Source organism: Ambystoma mexicanum, chromosome 8 (assembly GCF_040938575.1).
Source record: "Ambystoma mexicanum isolate Mex_15411 chromosome 8, UKY_AmexF1_1, whole genome shotgun sequence".
In the NCBI taxonomy this organism is placed as follows: domain Eukaryota; kingdom Metazoa; phylum Chordata; class Amphibia; order Caudata; family Ambystomatidae; genus Ambystoma; species Ambystoma mexicanum.
The window spans coordinates 443,157,350-443,170,112 of NC_090929.1; the positions used below are offsets into that span (position 1 = coordinate 443,157,350).

Below are 12,763 nucleotides of genomic sequence, written 5' to 3' on the forward strand. Positions count from 1 at the left end.
AACTCCACACTTTAGAGAGAACTAAATATTGGAATGTTAATACCGATGATTGCAATATAGATTTGTGTCACTTCTGTTCTGTTACTCATCATACTGAAACATTAGGACACTTAGTTCTGTATTGTTCCTATTATGATATAAACAGAACCTCTATGTTTGGCGCCTTCCATCTAGGCGACAATCTTGATTCCTGAGAAATGCTTTGGAACAGACTCATGTGGGGCAATAATTGGTCTTTAATTCTCGCTCTAACTCGATTCTTGAAAATAATCAATTCTGATTTTAATATAAAAAACTCACATTCTGGTGTGTTGTTTGAATGTAGCTAATGTATCTAAGTTACCCCCAAAGAAGGATGGAGGTTCTTGATCCTTGTTTTAAAGATGTCTATGCTTCTTGATGGTCATTGATGTACCTGTTACTTTGCGACTATGTTATATGATGTATCCATTTATGAACTTAACTAATGGAGTTGTTAAGACTTTGATGTTGAGGTGAGAATTTATTACTAAACTGTATTTTTATTATTCTTTAGTACACTAATGCATAGCGTTGGTGAGGTTTTATCATGTAATTGTTCCCTTTGTTCCCTCTTCTTTTTAGCATACCAATGCATGGTTTTGAGTTTAGAAGTAGTAGTTCTTTGATTTAGCTATTTTCTGTTGCCTGCTACTTGTCATCTTGAGGAATTTGCTCCTATCTCTTGCCAAGCTTTTTATTAATGGTACCAGTCTGAAAAGTATGTATATTATGTGACATATTATGTGGCTTTACTATATAGTGATTATGTGATTGTTTTATGAAGTCCTTATGGAAATATAAATGTATATTATATATTCATATTTCATTTTGTAAAGGTTTGTTTTACAACCCAAAAACAATTTTAAAAAAAACATTGAATCGTAACACGAGATGGGACTTGTTTTAGAAATTGCCCCAATGCCACACTTCACTCATCATGGTTAAAGTGTCTGCTGCAGACTCAAAATTACAGCAAACAGGGTGGGTGTGGAGATAGTATTTGCAGACCAGCAGGAGGCCCTTCTGGGAATGCAGGGTAGTGTGCTGAGAAACTTTCCACCTCATAACTAATAGGCTGGGGAATGCCACGTGGCCGATTCTGATTCATTGCTGGAAAGCCCCTTACACACAGAGATGCAGTACACCCGGAGAAGGGTGCGCTCTGGCAAACACCCCAAACCCCTGTCTGTTTGAAGTCTCAATGCCATCTGCGATATGCAACGACTTCACAAATTGCATCTGAAAGTCGACCTTTGCTCACCAGTGCAGCCCAAACTCAAACGATGAAATAGTCCAAAGCAGTATTTGTCTCGTGCTTTGCACACGTTTTACTGTCAGGGTGACTATTCTGGCCAATGAAATGAGTACTATACCCACTGTGCATTGCATGCTCAGAAGGAATGCACATTTGAATTACTGTCACAGAAATGTTTAATACATTGGTGGTCATGCTTATGTTCCCAAAATGCACTTTGTTTTTCTGCAAAGCAGCCAGCATCATATATTCAGGGCACCCACACTATTTGACACCTAGCACCGCCCCTCAGTCCCGCTCACACCCCTGACAATCCACCCCCTCATCCCCCAAGTGATTAATCTCTCCCCTGCCCTGGCACGTGGAGGGGTGGGGAGTTCCACCAGTACTTGTTGTCCATTTCCAGCACTGTGCACAGCCACCAGCTTCCGGCTAAAGATTATACCTGTGCGGATGGCAATGCCACTTTCAATGTCCCCCTGCATGAGTTGATTGTGTCCGTGTCCAGCCTGCAGAGGTCGTGTATTTACTCGTTTCTTTGGATGCAGGGGGATGGCTCCCCTTCGGAACAGTGGGCACCCCCCCATCATTATTCTTATCCTTCTCCTATGCACCACCCGACTCCTCCCGCTGCAGCTATCATGAGCTTATTTATTTTCAGGTTCAATGATCCTGCTGCCAGCAGGTTTGCTCTGTGATGAACTTCTGACTTTTGTGAGATTTTTATACTATTACAAATGACGTGGTACGCTTGTGTCTCAATTGACCTCACGCATTATGACTGCCACCTTTTAGTTGGAGGACATATTTGCAGTGTGTAAAGTGTTTTTTGTGCAGCATTCCAACATGTCACAGAACGGTATGTACTGCATGCAGTATCTTGGAGTATAAACTGAAAAATGGACAGAGAGCTGGAGGGTGGCAGTCAGCGATTCAACAGATTTCAAAACAATATATTTATTCAGTAGTGGTAAATAGATCCATACATCAAAAACCAATGTTCAGAATTGCCCGTAATAACTCACACTCCATTCAATCTACTCCATCAAGCATATTCATCCATACATTGGCAATACTCATTCACTGTACGTTTCATATATATAGCGCTTCGATGCCCAAGGGCTGTTAGTGCACTTTACAAATACAAATAAATAAATACACATATCGGCCTTGTTGATTTCAACTCCATAAGTTTAGAAGGGGTGCACAGCAAGGTATCCACTTCCGACCTGAAGAAGGTTGGAGAAATAAAATGTCACAGTATCCGGCCCGCCTGTTCCGACTGAAACACATGTCGACAACATCTGGCGACATTTGTTGCATAATAAAGAGACACGCCGGTATACGTATGGGGTGTAGGGAAATTTGTGTGAACAATTGTAAAGAGGCCATGTATGTTACAAGGCCGATATATGAAATGTACAGTGAATGAGTATTGCGAATGTATGTATGAATGAGTACGCTTGATGGAGTAGATTGAGTGGAGTGTGAGTTATTACGGACAATTCTGAAAATTGTTTTTTAATGTATGGATCTGTTTACCACTACTGAATAAAAATATTTTTTTGAAATCTGTTGATTCGTTGTCTGCCACCCTCCAGCTCTCGGTTCATTTTTCTGTTTATACTTATTGTTTACCTGGGGGACCGAGATCATACCATGTACCCTTTATATCTTTTTGTATCTTGGAGTATGCCATGCAACATTGTCTATGTAGCCAATGCGTTAAAAACGAAATGCAACACTAAATCATACTCAGGTTGTCAGTTAAAACAGATGGCATTTAAAACATCACCTGCTTTTAACGTTACCTGCATACTCTGGGGTGTAAATGGGCTGGGGCTAGCTTGGCCTTGGCTGCCTCCAAAAATTGGCCTTACGCCGCATCTCTGCCAAGGTCCCCTGAACGCACTCCCCAGACCTGATGTCCTAGTCGAAAAGATGACGAGGGCAATGCTCCTCTTTCCCAGTAGCTGTCGCTATTGGCCATGTTTAGAATTACATCATCGCTTTCCTTTGGTACACCTCGTTTCGGTGGCCCCGATTCGGCGCTGGCCGATTCGCCGCGGCCAGTTCGGCGCGGCCAGTTCGGCGCTGGGATGTTTTGGCGCTGGGATGTTTTGGCGCGCCACACACCAGTGCACATCGCCTGCTGTTTAGGGAAACGTTCAGTGAAGTGCCCTGAAAGTGCGAGTTTCAACCTCATCCTACACTATTTTAAAATGAAACTGTTCTAGAGCGGTTTCATTTTAAAATAGTGTGGGATGAAGTTGAAACTTGCACTTTCAGTGCACTGCACTGAACGTTTCCCTGAACAGCAGGCGATGTGCACTGGTGTGCGGCGCACAGGGCAGATTAGATCTGCCGGGCTCACGAGGGTGGGGGCTGTGCTGCTCGGAGCAAAGTGCTCCGATCAGCGCAGCCCACACCTTCGCGGGCCCGGCTGTGTAGTCTGCGTGGCTGTGGTGCCTGCATGAAGAACTCGCAGGACATTTATGTGCGGCCAGTTCGGCGCGGGCTGCCGCGCCGAACCGGCTCCTGCGTCGAACCGGCCGCGTCGAACCGGCCGCGCCGAATCGTCCAGCGCCGAACCGGTTGCGCCGAAATGTCCTGCTCCGGCTTTCCTTCATGTGGAATTCGATTGTTTTCTACCACTGAAGGGAAGGAAAAACTATAACAGAGAATGTATACATTGTTTGATTTATGGAACATATTATATTGAAGTATTGTCATTAGAGTAATGTAATACAATTATTACATGACTATAATTGATTTCCTAAAAAAACAACTGAAGGACTGGAAGGTGCCTTGATCTATTTTGCTACTTTTAAATTTATATTTGCATAGCTTCGTTTTAGGCAATGTTTTGATTACACATTAATTATATTAAAGTAACCTTTTAAAATAGATTTTACTCCAGGTATGAAAAGTCGACCTTGTCATTTAGGCTTCTATTTTAGTTACATAGGCCCCACATCTTTAAAAAAAGTTCCTTGGCTACTTGGGATTTTAAAGCTTCGCCCCCAAATATTTCTTTGCGGCGCGTGAGCGCCTTTCCTCCAGTTCTTATGCCACTTAAAACACTGGGCAACCTCCTAAGGACCCGCAGTGTTGTGTTGTGCTACATCTGCACTGCTCCCAGCTCTCTTTCCTTACTGTGGGCAGTGGTCTTCAAACTGTGGGGCTGTCCAGGGGGCGCAATGATCTTTAAAAAGGGAAAACAGTGACTGTTTTTAATAGAAAATGTAAGCAGTTGTAGCTTTTGAGGAGGGGGAGGCAATATTTTTTTACTGGAGGGGGGCTCAGTCTAACAAAGTTGAATCGTTCTCTGTGTGATCATTCGCCCAGTTTCTCTCTATGCGTCCTCTGCTCTTGTCTGGGGCTTCACGTTCTAATATCGCAGTATTTTGTCTGTGCCCTCTGGTTCTTACTGAATGGTGTGAGGTCCTGGGACCCCACTGGCTGCAGATGACCCAGTCTGCGTTTGCACAGGGGACAGCGACATGGGGACTGCACGGCGCACGATAGAGGGAATGGCTGTGCTGCACTGGCAACATTGTGTGACATTCTCCACACTGGAAGATCTTTCAAGTCAGGGTGGAGGGGTATAATTGGCAGAGCTGAGCACATGTCACAGATCAGCGTTGTGATGTTTGTAAGAATTGAGGTGCACTGACCGAGAGTATGTGGGTCAGAGTCCTGAAATGACAGGAGTGATCCAAATGTGGACTGAGGCGCCCTGGAAGGACTTTGTGAGAGAGGAGTACTCCAATAAAAAAAAAACCTTACAAACAGTGAATTTACATGTCACATGACACTCGGCATAGTGGACACACGAGCACCCCACATTGCTTGGTTACGAAAGAGCAACAGTGCGAAAAACAACAGGAAACACATCTGAAGCACAGAAACTCCAGGCCTCGCTCTGTGGCCTAGCACTAGGCCTCCCACGGCTCACCACAACCACAAACACGCAGGTTTACGGGAAGAAGGTCTTGGGGCGGAGCTGGGGATGCCGGCGCAGCCCCTGGGTGTGTTTTTGTGTACTGTGATATGCCAGTCTTTGCACCTACTTTCAGTGGCGTCACTAGAAATTAGAATTGGGGGGTGGGGGGTACACCAGTGGGCACAAACAGCAGGGGGTGGGCAGGGTGGTGTCACATCAAATAAGGGTCAACAGGCCAAACTGGTGTAAGTATGCCTTTTAGCAAGCTGATTAAACATTTTTGGCATTCAGCATGTTCACAGGAGGGTTAAGATAATACAAGTTTTGCATCAAGTTAATATACATCCTAAACAGTTAACTCCTGTTCAACAGTTGTACAGATGCCCTAAGCACTCAGCAAGAGGCTGTATTCTTTTAACACAAGTAGACATCACTCCCTGCACAGCTTCCAATAATGTGTAGTTAGAGGATGATATTTAGCACTTCCAGCTCAGCTTTAAATAACACCTAATCAAAAAGAGTTAGTTTAACAAGAGCGATATCCCTCATACCTCAGTCTCAAAAGATAGTCAAGGACAGACAGACATATTATCACCTACAAGCACCAAATACAGGGGAGATAGAAGGCAACTACTCTCCTGGTTCTTTAGCAATAGTTGCAGGAATCTCACTTTGCCCCCATAGAATGCTTTACAGTTTTCAGCTCCTGGCTGTACATCCGAGAGGAGACTGGTGATTTTTTTAATTAGAGCAGCCTAAATATTTCCCCAAAATATGCTACAGCAACCGGGTGTAGCGAGGGAGCATGAACCAATGATGAGGCGTTAGTCTCCCCTCCCCCACAAGTACAATTTTAAAATAATGGCTTAAAATGGTGCATTTTAACAGCATTAATTGGGTAAAATTGGGTAAAAAGCCAAACGGTTTGCAATTGGTGTTGTAGAGTAACTCATTCAGAATTCCAGTAGATGCAAGTCACCAACGGTTCACAGGAGCATTTCCCCGACACATTTTCATGATGCCTTTGCCCACACTATATGCCAGAATAAAAACATTTTCATGCTGGCTGCACCCCTACATTTCCATGCTGGCTGCACCAATATATGCCAGTATTGCCATATCAGATCACACTCAAGTTCTCTAAGGAGAAGAAACACAGCTCATTGAAATGGCACTTAGAAAAGCCTTTGCTAACACCAACCTCAAGAGTCAGAGATCTGGGTTTTCATATTATGGAGCACACAGCAGTACAGAAAATGTCTTCCATTTTAACTCAGAGTTCTGTGTCTCTGGCTAACCAATTTAAAGTATTGGAGGCATGGGCGTAGGACATGGGGGGAACAGGGGGTACACATCCCCCACAATTTTAAGTGGGGGGATATAATGTCATTTATCCCCCCCAGAATTTATGTCACTTCAGCATGTATTGTCATTCAGGGGTCGCCAGAGGTCGCAACTGCGACCTGTGAGGTCTCCCTTGCTACCCCTGTGGTCTCCCTTGCTACCCCTAAAAAAAAAAGCTAAAAAAAAGTATCATTTTTTTTTTGTAATGCAAGCTCCTGGGTTGTGACTTTTTACTTCTGGAGTGGCTGGCTTTCTTGTCCAGGCCTCTACAAAAAAAGAAGAAAAAAAAGAACAGTGGTGCCACAAGTCTAACACTTTCAGCACTGACCCTAAATAAGAAATAATAGGAAAACCAAATAATGTGTCTTTCTGGAATTCTATACAATAATTGCTAGACTCATTAAAGGTTCATTTCAGGCACACTTCAGGGGGTGAGTCACTGATTTAGTCTGTTCTTAAACACCTCAACTCAGCCTTTCATCCTTCCGAGGTCGATAAATGAGTACCAACTCAACTTGGGTGATATTGGGTGTATATTTTTTCTATATAAAGCGCTTAAAGTAAGTGCTATATAATAACACATCATTGGCCATGGACGCCTGCTTGCTTTCACAGTAATTTGGTAATATGGCTCTATACACACTGATCCTAACAATACATATGGCGATCCATTCTTGTATGAAATGTACATCACATTATAGTGATATCGTAAAAATATTTTTTGTAGTGTACTTAGGAACAATGCTATGTAATGCCACTTCCTGTTTTGTCAAGGGGTGAAAGGTTGAGTTCCATCGCTTCCCGCGTTATCACTTCTGGGTGGGGTCAAATGACATCACCTCCTGTGATGTCATCAGTGGTCAAGGGTCATGTGATGCCACTTCCGCTACCCCTGGCATTTTGGTGAAATGACATCCCTGGTCATGTGTGCAAAAGTACAAGTTAACTTCAGACTGTCTGCAGCAGCGGGTTAAAACAAGAACTTCTGCTGCTTGCTCATGCGTGCCCCCCGCCTGTGCATTTGGAACGTGCCCAGGCAGGGGAACTGCACGTGCCCCTGCGCAGTGCACTGCTGCCCAGCCTCAGCTTCCAGAACGAAGGAGAAGCTAGGCAGCGATGTATGCTCCTGCTCAGAGAGACTGACTGACAGCGTGTGTTAATATCGAGGGAGACAGAGTGAGACTCTGACTGCGACGCGACCTCCTGAAACCTCAGCTACCGTGCTTAAGGTAAGTCAAATGGCCCCCCCCCAGGTGCAGTGCAGGCTGGCATAGAGAGGATTTATTAGGAGGAATGTGCCAACGTCATATTTATACAGTTTCTAAACACGTGCAGCACGTTGCAATCTGATCAGGGTATCCTGGCCTCTTAATGTTTCATCATGAATTGAAAAACCTGAGGGTCGAACCCTTGTTTTATTTCATGATAACAGGAAAAGACAGGCATCGCCCCGTGCCTCGTGAAGGTTTCAAATTGCATGCAGGTGACCGAACAGCACACAAGTGCTAAATTGGGCTGTTCTGTGCATGCAATGTGCACTTTTAAACAATGAGCAAAATACATACGTCCCTGATGTGTTGCATTCACTGTTCACGTTTCGCATAGCCCCACTACAGAACATAAATGATAAATCAACACCCAAGACCCCTGTGTTGCGCAACGTGCTCACAAGTGCATCGCAAACCTACGCGACTTCAGAAAAAAGCCCCCAGCTCAGAGGGATTCAATATTTACCGATTTATGCCCGCTGGTGCAACTCTTTGTAGGTCGCCACAGGCAAACTGGTTTGTAGTGACATACCTGGAGCACATACACCAGAGCGCTATTCTGGGAAGGTCTCTATTGTTTGGAAATTTAAGCTATTTGTTTATGTTGAAGCTCATAATGGGGTGCATTGTGCAGTGTGGTCTTCCCAATAATGAGGGCATTCGTGAGGACCACAAAAGTGGGTGTGAAATGCAAGTTGCCTCAGCTTGTACCCGGAGCAAAGGGATGTGCTCACACGTCTGTGGATTCATTTGAAGCAGTTGAACCCAAGTACGGTACAGAGGTGGCTGTGGCTGAGGGGAGGTGTGCGTCGGAGGGAGCAGTTGGCCCGGGTCCGGGCGGGGGGTTGTTTAGGCTCTGCAGAGCTCGAATTCGGATTTAGGAACTATAAGTGTAGTGTGAGGTCAGAGCACCACCACCACCACGCCACCTGCACCATCCGGGAATTGAAAAGCCATGATAGGGAGATGACCGTTTGGAAATCGTGTTGACTACAAAGAATAGTCTGTATTACATGAATGCAGAAATGAGAAATTACTTAAACCTGCACTGCAGGCTAATGTGTAAATACTACAAAGACCTGACCCCACAGCTCAACACCCCAAAAATAAGTGCAGGCCAGTCACTTACATCGTGCTACTTACCTGGTGACAGTGACCCGAGACAGCACTGTATGGCCTTGTTAGCGGGCCTCCTTCCCTCATGGACCTGCGTGCCAGTGCACATTCCTGTCCATGCTCCATTGCAGTTTCCTTTCCCTTGTGTTCTGTGTTTGCCTCCCAGAGCTCACAGGGGTCCCTATGGTATATACAGTATTAATGCTGTTGCTGTGAGAAGAAGCATGTTGCCATCTTCCCTTCCATTCCCTTAGCATATCCAGAACAGTGCACTAGTTTATGGAACTTCAAGTGGCTTATAATACCCATTACCCACTTGCCCCCCTCAACCTCCTGCTGGGTCCATACCTGGACTTCATCACCACAGAGCGATGAGTGTATGTATACTGACACTACGTACGGTGCAGGTGAGACAAACATGTGGTCTCAGACCAGTGCGGTGCAGGCCGGTATTGGGGGGGGGCAGCATCCGGCAAGCAGAATTATAATGTAAAAATTAAATACAAGCATGTGTGCCCAGCACTGGCTGGGCCTTGCCTCGACAGTGACCTGGAGAAGACCCCAAAATGAGGTACGACAATGGAGCATGACTAATAGTTGTAGAAAAGTGCCCAAGGATATCGAGGGTGCTCTGAAGACTGAGGAGAAAGTGCTGAGTAAGTGTACAGATGAGAGTTGTGGTGTTCTGGCCATGGGGGAATGGGAAGTGAGGGAGTGGGGCCCAGTAGAGTGGGGGAATGCAAAGTGAAAAAGTGTTGAAAGGGTGCAGAGGACAGAAAAAGAGAGGAGCAAGGGAGGGGAAGAACGGAGTGCAGATGAAAGATGGGGATGGTTTGCAGCACGGGGTGACCAGTGTGTGCAGGGGAGAAAGGAGTTCAGAAAGACCAGAACACAGGGAGAGTGGTGTAGGGCAGAAATGGCATATGATGTGCTTTGGGTTTAGATAAAGCCATTGACTTAGGGATGTTTGCACAGCACGGCACTGGCTTCTCATTTCATCTCTAAAACTCAGGACATCCTGTCCTCTCTGCTCCTCTCCCCTTCCTCCCTCTACTCCATGCTCTTCCTCTGACCCTTCTTTGGCCACCACTCTCCCCTCTATGAAAGTCTCATCAAAACAGGTTCATCGCTGTTCCTCCAAAGCCATCAAGGACCACATTGAATCCCTGGCTCCTGCCCTGGCCGACTTCTGCAACCACTCCTTCGTCACTGGAGTCTTCCCTTCAACCCTGTGGCACTCCCTCGTGCTCAATCTCCTTAAGAAACCCTCTGCCGACCTGTCTTGACCGGCTAACTATCACCCAATCTCCATCACTCCTTTCCTGGGCAAACTCTTGGAAAAGCTGGCCATCTCCCAGCTCAATCTTCACACTGAATGTGTTGGTTGTCTCCATGATCATCAGTCTGGCTTCAGAGCTGCCAGAAGCATGGAAACTGCTCTACTAAACATCTGCGAAGACCTGCTCTCAAATCTTGATTCCACCACCCCGTGTGTCCTCATCTTGATCTCAACTCTCTGCCTTTGACACAGTCAACCATGCCATCCTGCTCAACCGTCTGCGTGATAACCTGGGGATCACCGATCAGACCCTGGCGTGGCTGACTTCTTTCCCCTCTGATCGACCCTCCCAGGTTCAACTTGGGTCCTTCCTCTCCTCTATCTCTATCTCTATCTCTACATCTGGTGTTCCCCAGGGGTCTAACCTCTCTCCTTGGCTGTTCAACCAATACCTGGAACTTCTTGCCCACCGCATTGCCGCATTCTGCCCCAACTTCCAGTGTTTTGCGGATGACACTCAGCTCACTTTCAGGCTACCCTCAGCCACCTCTTCTCCCTCTCTCATCTCTGACTGTATGCCCGCTATACAGGAGTGGTGTGTCGCCAATGATCTCTGCCCGAATGCCAGTAAGACTGAGATTCACCTCATCGGCACACCCACCCCCTCCTTTCTTGTCACTCTCTGGCCGGCCTCTCTTGGCCCTGTTCCTGCTCCCACCTGTGAGGCAAAAAACCACGGCGTCATCTTCGACACCACACTCTCCTTCTCTCCTCACATCTCTGACATCTCTAAGAAGTCTCACTACCAGCTGCACCTCCTCAGAGGTATTCTTCCATTTCTCTCCTTCCCCCAGAAGCTCACTGTCTCCAGAGCTCTGGTTCTCTCTAGGATGGACTGTTGCAACAGCCTCTTTCTAAATCTGCCTGCTACTCTCCGCCCTCTGCAACTCATCCAGAACAAGACTGCGAGACTTGTCCGTGGCCTCAAGCCCAGGGATCGTATCCCTCCAGGACTGAAATCTCTGCAGTGGCTCCCAGTGGCTGTGAGGATTAAGTTAAAAACCCTCTGCATTGTCCATAAGGCCTTCTGGGGCCTGGGTCCTGAATACCTTCAACTCTCTCTTCCTAAATATCTTCCTTCTTAAGCTCTTCGCTCATCCCCCTCCAACTCCCCCAGGATCAGGCGCTCCTCCAAGCAACAAGTTGATGGTAGATCTCTTTCTTCGACTGGGGCCTCGCTCTGGAACAGCCTCCCTGAAACTTGAGGAGAATCATCTCTGGTACCGGAAGCACCTCAAAACCTTTCTCTTTGCTTCTGCTTTTTCTCCTCCTCTCCCCTGCTGATGTAGTATCCTTACTGGATTTAATTTCAGTTTGAATTACACTTTTTCAATATATTTTCAGCATTTTCAGGTCACACCATTGATTTTTCATACTAGTGGTGTGTCAGAGTTTTTGGGTTTTGCAACATTTTGAAATTGCACTACACTACTGGTTTCTTTTCATCTGGTAGTGTTAAATTTTACATCTGTATATTGGGTTTTGCAAATGGTGTAATTTGCAACACACTTCTGTTTTGTCATCTGGTAGTATACTTATTTTTACATTTTACATAGTTTTTTGCTATGCATTTTTACGCCACATTTATTTTGTGGTTGTGTTTTTTGTGATCTTTGTATCGTGTGTCACTTTCCTAGATTTTTCATTCCTTTTTCTTGTTCTTTGTAGGGGAGAGGGGATGAGGCAATGTTAAATTTGTTTGGCATGTTTAGGACTTTTGTGATGGCCTTGTGTAAGCTTGCTAGATTCGTGGCTACACTATTTTTGGCAGGTTAGTTAGCCTCTTTGGGGGCGTTTTTGGATTGTGCTCAGGTGTGGCAGACCTGAGGCCAGGAGTGGCAGTCTTGGCAGAAGGTGTTTAGTTTAGGAGGGTCGATGTTTGTAGTTTTGTTTTGTTTGTCCATGTGGCAAGGTTTGTGCTTGGTGGTGGCGGCACCGAGAACCTGGTGTGGCAGGCCAGGGTGGAAGGAGCAATAGTAATTTTGTGGTTGTTAGTGTAGCATGGTTGAGAGTTTGTGCGTTTTCTTGTGATTGTAAAAGGGGGAGGATGTGTAGTATCCTGCTTTGTATGACTGATGTCTGAGTCAGGGAAAGAGCTGTGTTGGAATGCTTAAGGTGCTTGGAGTGTTGGGGCACCTGGGGATTCCAGGAGAGACGGTTAGGGACTTGGAGCTGGGCAGGGAACCAGGGTAGAAGCAACTTATGATCTCTCTCTCCTATATTCATTACTGAACTTGTAACTAAGACAATAAAGCGTGTTTCTACTTTCTACATACCTGGGTCAGCCTGGTTCCTGCTCCTTGTTGTTACTGGCCCAGGGCAGATCCTGCAGGAGGCAGGATACATCAGCTGACTTCCTGGCTGATACTGAAATTGCACTGGTTACCTGACCACCCTCTGATCTCAGACTCAGGCCCCCTCCCCCGCCAGTCGCACTCCTGCATGGCCTTCCTGGCAACCGACGCACTTGGGGA

The 12,763-nt window shown here is 46.0% G+C and overlaps 1 long non-coding RNA gene across 1 annotated transcript in view; it reads left to right on the top strand.

Moving 5' to 3' along the window:
- Positions 1-7,570: 7,570 nt before the first annotated feature.
- Positions 7,571-12,763, top strand: part of LOC138473610 (uncharacterized) — a 173,406-nt gene continuing 168,213 nt past the window's right edge. The window contains exon 1 of the long non-coding RNA XR_011268810.1: positions 7,571-7,795. This is a non-coding gene — a long non-coding RNA (uncharacterized lncRNA). The remainder of the gene's footprint in view (positions 7,796-12,763) is intronic.